This window comes from Natator depressus, chromosome 1, assembly GCF_965152275.1.
Source record: "Natator depressus isolate rNatDep1 chromosome 1, rNatDep2.hap1, whole genome shotgun sequence".
NCBI lineage: Eukaryota > Metazoa > Chordata > Testudines > Cheloniidae > Natator > Natator depressus.
Window position 1 is genome coordinate 235607164 of NC_134234.1, and position 13114 is coordinate 235620277.

Consider the following 13114-nt stretch of genomic DNA (forward strand, 5'->3'; position numbering starts at 1 on the left):
CATTTCCCCCCAATTATATATCCCCCTCAGTGCTTCTCTCCTCTTTTTTTCCAATGAATAGATGAGATACATAGGAAAAACAATAGATGTGGGGCTTAATGTTGTACCTCTCCACCAGTGAACTTACAACTGTAATAAAACATCTGCCATGTCTTGATAAAGAGCACAGATAAAAATATTGATCACTTGTGTTTCATTTATCTCTATTCTTTTCCATATGAAGGCATCAGAATTCATAATGATATCCCAATGTGCTTTGGAAGTTATAATTTCCTCAGTCAAATATTTAGGGTACTTGCAAGGTGCTGAATACCTCCTGGGATGTGATTTTGGCCCAGATGTTGCAAGCACTTGCATACATGCTTAACTTTACTCGCAGAGGTAGCTTCGATGACTTCAGTGGCACTACTCACATGCTTCAAGTTAAGCACATGTGTAAGTGTCTGCAGGGTCCTAAATGGAAGTTTAAGGCTCTGCACCTTTCAGGATTAGGCCTACAGTTGCTGAATGCAGATGTTAGCCAATTAGCCTCTGAAACTCTTGATGAAGTAATGCATAAATTAAAGATATAGGGCAGGGGTGGGCAAACTTTTTTAGCCCAAGGGCCACATCTGGGTATGAAAATTGTATGGTGGGCCATGAATGTTCACGAAACTGGGGGTTGGGGTGTGGGAGGGGGTGAGGGTTCCTATTGGGGGTGTGGGCTCTGGAGGGTGGGACTGAGGGGTTCGGAGGGCAGGAAGGGGATCAGGGCCGGGGCAAGGGGTTGGGGCGTGGGAGGGGGTCAGGAGTGCAGGCTCCAAGCAGGGCTTACCCCAAACGGCTCCCAGAAGCAGCGGCATGTCCCCCTCTGGATCCTACGTGGAGGCGCAGCCAGGCGGCTCTGCACGCTGCCACATCCGCATGCGCCACCCCTGCAGCTCCCATTGGCCCTGTTTGCTGGCCAATAGGAGCTGTGGGGGTGGCGCTTGGGGCAGGGGCAGCGTGCAGAGTGGAGGTGCGTGGAGCAAGCCCTCGACCCTGCTGCCCAGCAGGAGCTCGAGGGCCGGATTAAAACATCTGAAGGGCCAGATGTGGCCCCCGGGCCGTAGTTTGCCCACTCCTGATATAGGATCTGATTCTGCTCCTACTGAAATAAATGGCAAAACTCGCAATTGACTTCAACGGTTGAAAGATCCTTTATGGTATTTAACTAGCTGATTACAGTCCATAAAGGGCCATGCTGAAATAACACTAGAAAAGTATTACCATATTATGGAACTCTGGTGTGGTGGCAGGCTTGCTAAAGCCTAGCTATAAATTTGCATGTGTTGTAACTGATGCATAACTGGTGGCTGGAATGCCACCAAGTATTATAGCGCCTTTTGGCTGACAAAGAGCTGCTCATTTCACCCCAGCAGGCTCTATAAAATAAGAGTATCCCTCAAGCTGCTTTGTAAAACCTGCTCAGTAGGACCATGAAAAGCATCAGTTAATCCTTGATGGCTAAACTGAAGGGCATGACAGTGGGGAAAGTTGATACTTATTTATATAAATAGAAAACTATAGGGGGAGAAGGTGCTAAATTGGCTTTATACCACCTTCCTGCCCTCCCAATCCTGGACTTCTCTGTGGACCAGAGGGCTCTGGTGTAACCTAGGGTTTATCTATAAACACATAGTTCATGGCAAGTTGGGCTGTGACTCTACCCCACACTAGCCTGCTGCAGACTGCCTGTCTCTGTGGACCCTGCTGTTGTGCATTAACAGTGCAGTAATTCATGTTAATCTTGTCCTGTTTCAAAGAGGTCTGACAATCATGAGTTACAGCAGCCTTCCCAGTGCAGTACTACCTGGAATCTTTGCAGTGCTGAGTGCTGTGGCCCCACCTCTGACACATACTCTCCGGTCCAGTCCAAGTATAGCCCCTATGCCTGAGTTTGCAAGGAGGTCCTCAGAAGACAGCCTTATAGCTGTCTTCCACAGTATCTGCTTCAGGAAAATCCTTCCCTGGCTGGAACCAGAGGTTTTAGAGCTCCTTTATACTGGGTAAAGAGGCAGGGATGAGGGTCTTGCCCATTAAGTGTACATATCTACAATTCTTATATACATATGTGATATCTTCTTCTCCACCTTTATATGTTTCTCTTCCTCTTGGTCCTGATCCTGCACATGCTTAACTTTATGCAGTGCAAGCAGTCCCACTGAAAGTGAATGGAATTACTCTGAGTGACATCCTGGTTCCACTGAAGTTAATGGCAAAATGCATATCAGCTCAAGGGGGCCAAGATTTCACCCACAACACATAAAGATAAGCACATGCATATGTCTTTGCAGGATCAGGGCCATAGTTTGTTAACTCTTCAGAGAAAAGATTGCCTGCCTCTATATTTGTACAGGGCCTACCACAAGAGGGCTGGTGCCTTTCAGTGTTACTTGTAATAATTTATATTATGGCATATCGTTAATGATCAGGATACACTTTGAGCTCTGTCTCTGTAAGGAAAATGGCTAGAAACTTACTTGATTTTTGTTGTTGTTTAGTTAAAACTTAGGTCTCTGATATCCATTTGATTATAATGGCTATAATAATCTTCCCCAATCTAACATTCCTTAGCAATGTTATTAAAGGAAATGTTAACTTCTGGAATTTGGTATCAGTCAACTAAATTTTGGTCCTGGGCATTAGATCTCTGATAAGTAGGTTTGGAAGGATTAGACTGTTATCAATAAATGCTGGTAAACTTCAATTTCACTGCACACAAACTGATGAGAAAATATTTCCCTTAGGGCTGTCAAGCGATTAAAAAAACTAATTGTGATTAATCGCACTGTTAAACAACAATAGAATACCATTTATTTAAATATTTTTGGAAGTTTTCCACATTTTAAAATATATTGATTTCAATTACAACAAAGGATGCCCGCTTCTTGTTCACGTCACCTGAAAGTGAGAACAGGTGTTCGCATGACACTGTTGTAGCCAGCGTCGCAAGATATTTACATGCCAGATGCGCTAGGGATTAATATGTCCCTTCATGCTTCAACCACCATTCCAGAGGACATGCGTCCATGCTGATGACGAGTTCTGCTCCATAATGATCCAAAGCAGTACAGACTGACGCCTGTTCATTTTCATCATCTCAGTCAGATGCCACCAGCAGAAGGTTGATTTTCTTTTTTGATGGTTCGGGTTCTGTTGTTTCCACATCGGAGTGTTGCTCTTTTAAGACTTCTGAAAGCATGCTCCACACCTCGTCCCTCTCAGACTTTGGATGGCACTTCAGATTCTTAAACCTTCGGTCGAGTGCTGTAACTATCTTTAGAAAACTCACATTGGTACCTTCTTTGCATTTTGTCACATCTGCAGTGAAAGTGTTCTTAAAATGAACATGTGCTGAGTCATCATCTGAGACTGTTGTAACATGAAATATATGGCAGAATATGGGTAAAACAGAGCCGAAGACATACAGTTCTCCCCCAAGGAGTTCAGTCACAAATTTAATTTATGTATTTTTTTTTTAACGAATGTCATCAGCATGAAAGCATGTCCTCTGGAATGGTGACCGAAGCATGAAGGGGCATACGAATGTTTAGCATATCTGGCACGTAAATACCTTGCAATACTGGCTACAAAAGTGCCATGTGAATGCCTATTCTCACCTTCTGGTGACATTGTAAATAAGAAGTGGGCAGCATTATCTCCCGTAAATGTAAACAAACTTGTTTGTCTTGGTGATTGGCTGAACAAGAAGTAGGACTGAGCGGACTGTAGGCTCTAAAGTTTTGCATTGTTTTGTTTTTAAGTGCAGTTATGTAACAAAAAAAAAATCTACATTTGTAAGTTGCACTTTCACGACAAAGAGATTGCATTACAGTACTTGTATGAGGTATTGAAAAATACTGTTTCTTTTGTTTTTTACAGTGCGAATATTTTAAATCAAAAATAATAATATAAAATGAACAGTGTACACTTTGTATTCTGTGTTGTAATTGAAATCAATATATTTGAAAATGTAGAAAAACATCCACAAATATTTAAGAAATTTCAATTGTTATTCTATTGTTTAACAGTGTGATTAAAACTGCGATTCATCACGATTATTTTTTTTAATTGCGATAAATTTTTTGAGTTATTCGCATGAGTTAACTGTGATTAGTCGACAGCCCTAATTTCCATAGAGAATCTAAAATTTACAGAAAGGCAAAATAAGAAAAATGCTGCTTGAACATATTGGAGTTTGGTTTATGGATATCTACTTTGTGTATTTTGACATGTGATGTTGACAGTTTGTGTCTTAACATTTATAAAGTGTAAACTTTTTGAATCTCAGCATCTACTGTCATTACATTATATTGTCTGACCCATGTATAATTTTCTGCAACTTGTGAAAATTTAAATTGATCTTTAACAAAGCATAAAAATAAACCAATATTATTGGTCAAAATTATTTAAAAAAGTAATTCTGCCAAGCCTACTGATAAGGGAGTCCACAAATATGGGTTTTGAACAATCTCCTTTGTTCTGGTTTGTTCATGTTTTGCTAGAAAGCAGCAAGAACACAGAAATGTTTTGGAAACATGTTTACTAGCTCTGTTTTTACTGTATCATAATACAGGAGCCCTATTTTATTCATTTCAAATTTTGTGGGAAAATTCTCCTTAGACCACAAATATAACCTATCAATTTAGAGACCTATGTGACATGTTAGTTGTAGATTGTCTAGTAACATCTGGGTTTAGATTAGAAAGCTTTCACTATGGAGTTACTGTCTTTTATTATTTCTTTATAAACCCTGAGGAGATAAACCCTTGCTGGGTTTAAAGGTGTTTTTTAAAAAAACAAAAAACATAAGCTCAAACAAGAACAAGAAAACACTGAGCTTTTGGGCTCAGAATCACTTCTACATTTTTTCCAGATCCTCCAGTCCACATTTATTACTAGAATGGACTCTGCTCAACTTTTTTCCAAAGCAAGATTTTTCTGTTATTTTACTTAAGATGCAAGATTTGAGGGTTCCTCCGCTACCCTTACAGTTTCAGTTGTGCTATTTTTCTCCCCCACCCAACTCCTGCCCCCTGATTTTTTCTTCTACCAACTGCCAAGTGGCCCCTCACATCTGACCTTTAGGATTGAGGAGAGATGATCTCTTTGTTTCTCCTCAGCTGGCACGGATCATAGTGGAGTAATAAAAATTGATTTCCCTCACACTTATACAAGTGTAAATCAAGAGTAACCCTATTTGATTCAGCAGAGTTACATTTGTGTGAAAATGCTGTATGCAAGAAAGGAATCAGGCTTGCTTCCTAAATCTTTCAGTGGAAGCCTCGGCAGTTACTACAGTATCTGGTCTCCCATTTTGCAGGAAGTGTGGGAATCCAATAGCAGATCTAAGCTTGAGTTTCCCAGTTTGCCGCACCTGATGTGGGGCTATTTGAATAATTGCCTGTGTGTTTTAGATATTGCGTGAACATGGTAGTAGTGATGGGTTTGTAGATTTTCAATTTTTCCATACACCTTGCTTTTCATGTAACACTTGCAAAAGTAGATTACAAATGTTGCAGACCAAGATAACTTGTCATCTGCAGAATTCTGAAAGCATGCGGTAAAAAGAATCTCAGCTGAATTTGTCAGACCCTTCTGCAGAATTGCAGTGACTCTGGAGTTGCACAACACAGGAAATATCCCTATGATATTCTACAACAGTGGCAAAATCCTCAGAATATTCCCCCTCAAATAAATCAGGGGAAATTTCTCTCTAATTTTCATAAACCCTTTATTTCTACTCACCCACCCTTTTTATTTCTTTATTTGTTGCTGCTATCTCAGCCCAAACTTCTTGACCTGCTGGCCTTATGGTAGATGAACTCATACCAAAAGAAAAAGGGTGACAACAGTTTTAAAAAATAAATATCTCCCTAGCCCATGTACAATCACATCCTTAAGAAAACCTGCTAAAACATAGGCTGCATGTCGGTACATAAAGCAGAGTTTCTTCATCAAACTCTTTTTACTTTCTTTTCTTGTCTATTCTTCCAGCTTCCACTTTATTTTTATTTTTGCATTCCAATTTTCTCTCTACATTCCTGTTCATTTCCCCCTTCCCTTTAAGTATTCTCTGCCCTGATTTAAAAAGCATGATTGCATTCTGCAGCTGTCATCCAAACACTGTATTTTCATTAGTGCAAGCCTAGCGATTATAAAAGATTGAAAGAGGAGGAGGAACCCTCACCATGCCAGCCAAAGGAAAGGGGAAGCGCTGCACTTCCAACCTCACCCTTATTTTAACCCCTGTGTAAGTTGCAGTGCTTTGCACTGCTTATATGTAATACTAGATGTGACCGTGGTCGCTGGAGGGGCTATACTGAGAATGCTCAATCAGAGGCAAATTGCAAAGAATAGGGCAGACGATACCCAAAACTGGTGGTTTAGTCTATAACTAGATTTCACCAAGCCAGTAACAAAACAGCTTCTGCAATACCTTACTGGTTTCCAAGACGTCAAAATACAGTTCCCTTTAAGCAATTCAGCCTTTGGCTCCAACCCAGACAGCCAAGTCTAATATAGTGAGGGCTACTGAAAACCTTATTCACCACATATAAATCCCAAGAGATTGGACACATTACCCACAAGGTCAATTAATATCTCAAAGACCAAGACCCAAATACATGCTTACAGATTTTTATTAACTAAATCTTAGATGTATTAAAAAAGAAAAAGAGTTACTGTGGTTAAGAGATCATTCTATGTACAGACATGAATAAAGTTCTTAGGTCAGTTTCATAGCATAGACGGTGAGGTTGCTGATTTTTAAAAATCCTTCTCAAATAAATTTAAAAGGTTATAGTCCAATAGACAGTCCATGTGCTTAGTTTGTTCAAATTCTTCCATAAGAAATTGCAGGGATAATCCAGAATAGACCTGGAGACCTCAGTCTTGTGACTTAGATTTTCCCTGACAAAGTTTAAGCAGATCTGAGACAGCAAGGATCAGGCCCGAAACCTTCTTTACAGCTGTAGTTCAGCTGTGGTCACAGCAGGCTTCCTTGGCTGAAGAATAGGTAATGTGTATTGTTGCTTTGAAGTTCATCTCTGTTTCTTAGGCCTATGCCAGTAACTAGTCTCATTCATTAGTATAAGGTAATTAACCATCAAACAGTTAGTTTATTACAAACTTCGAAGAGAAATGAAGACAATAATATTATTACACCACAAGTCCCACCTAAATGATAATATCCTCTTTTGATCTCTGAATCAATAGACTACGGTAATGAAACCTTATAGACAGGAACAGAAGTTTCGTATCTACAAGCTAATTAGATCACATTGATAAACTTCTAACAAGATATAGGGTAAACATAGACAAATACAATTAATATCTATCATTAATTTTCTAACAATACAGGCCTCCATATCAAGATGCTAGTCTCCCTAACATGGCTTTGCTAACTAACTACGAGGAATGGCCCTATTTACCATTTCAATACTCTTCTAATACGTCCTTAAAAGCTACTTTCAGGCCAACCAGCATGCTGGTTACTTAACCCTTGCTGGCTCAGCATCACACTAAGAGTTCTTTCCCATCCTCCCACAATGCCTATCCATTCTCTCTCATTTATTTCTTCTTCCTTCTAGGGCTCAGCTTGCTTTTTCCTCTGTGTTAGTATCTCATCAATCTCTTCCTCATATTTTTTCTCTATTTAACTTTCCTTCTTCCCCTTGGCCTTCAGGGGGAAGACTCTCTCCTGAGTCTTCATTTTTAACCCTTTGCCCAGTTACCCTCTTACCTCCATTCTCTTTAACTTCCAAATTATTTCACTTCTCCACTCTCAGGGTATGTCTACACTACGAAATTAGGTCAAATTTATAGAAGTCGGTTTTTTAGAAATCGTTTTTATATATTCGAGTGTGTGTGTCCCCACAGAAAATGCTCTACGTGCATTAAGTGCATTAACTCGGCGGAGTGCTTCCACAGTACCGAGGCAAGCGTCGACTTCCGGGGCGTTGCACTGAGGGTAGCTATCCCACAGTTCCCGCAGTCTCCGCTGCCCATTGGAATTCTGGGTTGAGATCCCAATGCCTGATGGGGCTAAAACATTGTCGCGGGTGGTTCTGGGTACATATCGTCAGGCCCCCGTTCCCTCCCTCCCTCCGTGAAAGCAAGGGCAGACAATCGTTTCGCGCCTTTTTTCCTGAGTTACCTGTGCAGACGCCATACCACGGCAAGCATGGAGCCCGCTCAGCTCACTGTCACCGTATGTCTTCTGGGTGCTGGCAGATGTGGTACTGCATTGCTACACAGCAGCAGCAACCCCTTGCCTTGTGGCAGCAGACGGTGCAGTAGGACTGGTAGCCGTCATCGTCATGTCCGAGGTGCTCCTGGCCGCGTCGGCCAGGAGTGCCTGGGCAGACGTGGGTGCAGGGACTACATTAGAAGTGACTTGACCAGGTCATTCTCTTTAGTCCTGCAGTCAGTCCTATTGAACCATCTTATGGTGAGCAGGCAGGCGATACGGATTGCTAGCAGTCCTACTGTACCATCTTCTGCCAGGCAGGCAAGAGATGAGGATGGCTAGCAGTCCTACTGCACCTTCTTCTGCCGAGCAGCCATGAGATGTGGATGGCTTGCAGTCCTTCTGCACCATCTGCTGCCAGCCAAAGATGTAAAAGATAGATGGAGTGGATCAAAACAAGAAATAGACCAGATTTGTTTTGTACTCATTTGCTTCCTCTCCTCCCCCGTCTAGGGGACTCATTCCTCTAGGTCACACTGCAGTCACTCACAGAGAAGGTGCAGCAAGGTAAATCTAGCCATGTATCAATCAGAGGCCAGACCAACCTGCTTGTTCCAATAAGAACAATTACTTAGGTGCACCATTTCTTATTGGAACCCTCCGTGAAGTCCTGCCTGAAATACTCATTGATGTAAAGCCACCCCCTTTGTTGATTTTAATTCCCTGTAAGCCAACCCTGTAAGCCATGTCATCAGTCACTCCTCCCTCCGTCAGAGCAACGGCAGACAATCGTTCCGTGCCTTTTTTCTGTGCGGACGCCATACCAAGGCAAGCATGGAGGCCGCTCAGCTCACTTTGGCAATTAGGAGCACATTAAACACCACACGCATTATCCAGCTGTATATGCAGCACCAGAACCTGGCAGAGCGATACCGGGCGAGGAGGCGATGTCAGTGCGGTCACGTGAGTGATCAGGACATGGACACAGATTTCTCTGAAAGCATGGGCCCTGGCAATGCATGCATCATGGTGCTAATGGGGCAGGTTCATGCTGTGGAACGCCGATTCTGGGCTCGGGAAACAAGCACAGACTGATGGGACCACATAGTGTTGCAGGTCTGGGAAGATTCCCAGTGGCTGCGAAACTTTCGCATGCGTAAGAGCACTTCCATGAAACTTTGTGACTTGCTTTCCCCTGCCCTGAAGCGCATGAATACCAATATGAGAGCAGCCCTCACAGTTGAGAAGTGAGTGGCGATAGCCCTGTGAAAGCTTGCAACGCCAGACAGCTACTGGTCAGTTGGGAATCAATTTGGAGTGGGCAAATCTACTGTTGGGGCTGCTGTGATGCAAGTAGCCCACGCAATCAAAGATCTGCTGATATCAAGGGTAGTGAGCCTGGGAAATGTGCAGGTCATAGTGGATGGCTTTGCTGCAATGGGATTCCCTAACTGTGGTGGGGCCATAGACGGAACCCATATCCCTATCTTGGCACCGGAGCACCAAGCCGGCGAGTACATAAACCGCAAGGGGTACTTTTCAATAGTGCTGCAAGCACTGGTGGATCACAAGGGACGTTTCACCAACATCAACGTGGGATGGCCGGGAAAGGTACATGACACTCGCATCTTCAGGAACTCTGGTCTGTTTCAAAAGCTGCAGGAAGGGACTTTATTCCCAGACCAGAAAATAACTGTTGGGGATGTTGAAATGCCTATAGTTATCCTTGGGGACCCAGCCTACCCCTTAATGCCATGGCTCATGAAGCCGTACACAGGCAGCCTGGACAGCAGTCAGGAGCTGTTCAACTACAGGCTGAGCAAGTGCAGAATGGTGGTAGAATGTGCATTTGGAGGTTTAAAGGCGCGCTGGCGCAGTTTACTGACTCGCTTAGACCTCAGCGAAACCAGTATTCCCACTGTTATTACTGCTTGCTGTGTGCTCCACAATATCTGTGAGAGTAAGGGGGAGACGTTTATGGCAGGGTGGGAGGTTGAGGCAAATCGCCTGGCTGCTGGTTACGTGCAGCCAGACACCAGGGTGGTTAGAAGAGCACGGGAGGGTGCGGTACGCATCAGAGAAGCTTTGAAAACCAGTTTCATGACTGGACAGGCTACGGTGTGAAAGTTCTGTTTGTTTCCTCTTGATGAAACCCCCCGCCCCTTGGTTCACTCTACTTCTCTGTAAGCTAACCAGATCACCGCTTGCAGAGGCAATAAAGTCATTGTTGCTTCACATTCATGCATTCTTTATTCATTCATCACGCAAATAGGGGGATGACTGCCAAGGTAGCCCAGGAGGAGTGGTGGAGGAGGGAAGGAAAATGCCACACAGCACTTTAAAAGTTTACAACTTTAAAATTTATTGAATGCCAGCCTTCTGTTTTTTGGGCAATCCTCTGTGGTGGAGTGGCTGGTTGGCCGGAGGCCCCCCCACTGCTTTCTTGGGCGTCTGGGTGAGGAGGCTATGGAAATTGGGGAGGAGGGCGGTTGGTTACACAGGGGCTGTAGTGGCAGTCTGTGCTCCAGCTACCTTTGCTGCAGCTCAACCGTACACTGGAGCATACTGGTTTGATCCTCCAGCAGCCTCAGCATTGAATCCTGCCTCCTCTCATCACGCTGCCGCCACATTTGAGCTTCAGCCCTCTCTTCAGCCCGCCACCTCTCCTTCTGGTCATTTTGTGCTTTCCTGCAGTCTGACATTATTTGCCTCCATGCATTTGTCTGTGCTCTATCAGTGTGGGAGGACAGCATGAGCTCGGAGAACATTTCATCTCGAGTGCGTTTTTTTTTCTTTCTAATCTTCACTAGCCTCTGGGAAGGAGAAGATCCTGTGATCATTGAAACACATGCAGCTGGTGGAGAAAAAAAAAGGGACAGCGGTATTTAAAAAGACACATTTTATAAAACAGTGGCTACACTCTTTCAGGGTAAACCTTGCTGTTAACATTACATACATAGCACATGTGCTTTCGTTACAAGGTCGCATTTTGCCTCCCCCCACCGCGTGGCTACCCCCTCAACCCTCCCCCCTCCCCGTGGCTAACAGCGGGGAACATTTCTGTTCAGCCACAGGCAAACAGCCCAGCAGGAACGGGCACCTCTGAGTGTCCCCTGAAGAAAAGCACCCTATTTCAACCAGGTGACCATGAATGATATCTCACTCTCCTGAAGATAACACAGAGAGATAAAGAATGGATGTTGTTTGAACGCCAGCAAACATACACTGCAGTGCTTTGTTGTACAATGATTCCCGAGTACGTGTTACTGGCCTGGAGTGGTACCATGGAGGACGCAATAAGGCTGCCCTCCCCAGAAACCTTTTGCAAAGGCTTTGGGAGTACATCCAGGAGAGCCGTGAATGCCAGGGCAAATTAATCCTTTCACATGCTTGCTTTTAAACCATGTATAGTATTTTAAAAGGTACACTCACCAGAAGTCCCTTCTCCGCCTGCCGGGTCCAGGAGGCAGCCTTGGGTGGGTTCGGGGGGTACTGGCTCCAGGTCCAGGGTGAGAAACAGTTCCTGGCTGTCGGGAAAACCGGTTTCTCCGCTTGCTTGCTGTGAGCTATCTACAACCTCATCATCATCATCATCTTCTTCGTCCCCAAAACCTGCTTCCGTGTTGCCTCCATCTCCATTGAAGGAGTCAAACAACACGGCTGGGGTAGTGGTGGCTGAACCCCCTAAAATGGCATGCAACTCATCATAGAAGCGGCATGTTTGGGGCTCTGACCCAGAGCAGCCTTTCGCCTCTCTGGTTTTCTGGTAGGCTTGCCTCAGCTCCTTAAGTTTCACGCGGCACTGCTTTGGGTCCCTCTTATGGCCTCTGTCCTTCATGCCCTGGGAGATTTTGACAAATGTTTTGACATTTCGAAAACTGGAACGGAGTTCTGATAGCACGGATTCCTCTCCCCATACAGCGATCAGATCCTGTACCTCCCGTTCAGTCCATGCTGGAGCTCTTTTGCGATTCTGGGACTCCATCATGGTCACCTCTGCTGATGAGCTCTGGCCAGCTTGGCAAGCAGCAGGTGACCATGCAAACAGGAAATTGAAATTCAAAAGTTTGCGGGCCTTTTCCTGTCTACCTGGCCACTGCATCTGAGTTGAGAGTGCTGTCCAGAGCGGTCATGATAGAGCACTCTGGGATAGCTCCCGGAGGCCAATATCGTCGAATTGTGTCCACAGTACCCCAAATTCGACCCGGCAAGGCCGATTTACGCGCTAATCCACTTGTCAGGGGTGGAGTAAGGAAATCGATTTTAAGAGCCCTTTAAGTCGAAAAAAAGGGCTTCATCGTGTGATTGGGTGCAGGTTTACATCGATTTAACTCTGCTAAATTCGACCTAAAGTCCTAGTGTAGACCAGGGCTCACTTTCTATCTTTTGGGTCACCTGATCTCTCTCTGTCCTTCTCTAGCTTCCCCTACACTCACTCTTACTTGTCTTCTGTGCCTCAACACACAGCTCCAGGAAAGGCACATATGGATTCATCAATGCCTGATGCTTAACACACCCAGGAAAGTGCTCCTGGGAGCCTCAGAAGGAACACTAAGCCCTCCAGGGGAATCAGAAATTCTTTCTTCTAGGAGATGAGAGATCAGACAGCAGCTCCCTCCCATCAAGCTACCATGACCAGCAGCAGCATTTGTCCTCAGCCCTGCCATGAGACCAAGGGCCACCCAACCACCCCTTACAAGACATGTCTTCAGGTGACAGATGTGAGGCAGGATATGCCTAGTGGAAATTCCAGTAGAATCCACCTGCTGTCCTATTGGTTTCTACTGATCTCTTTTGGTTTTTACTGTAGACCAAAAAATCTGTTGCCTGGTTTTAAAAACTAAGGCCCAATCCTGAAAAGATGAATGATGTTCTTAGCTTTTTCCTTGGTGAGCAGTGCTA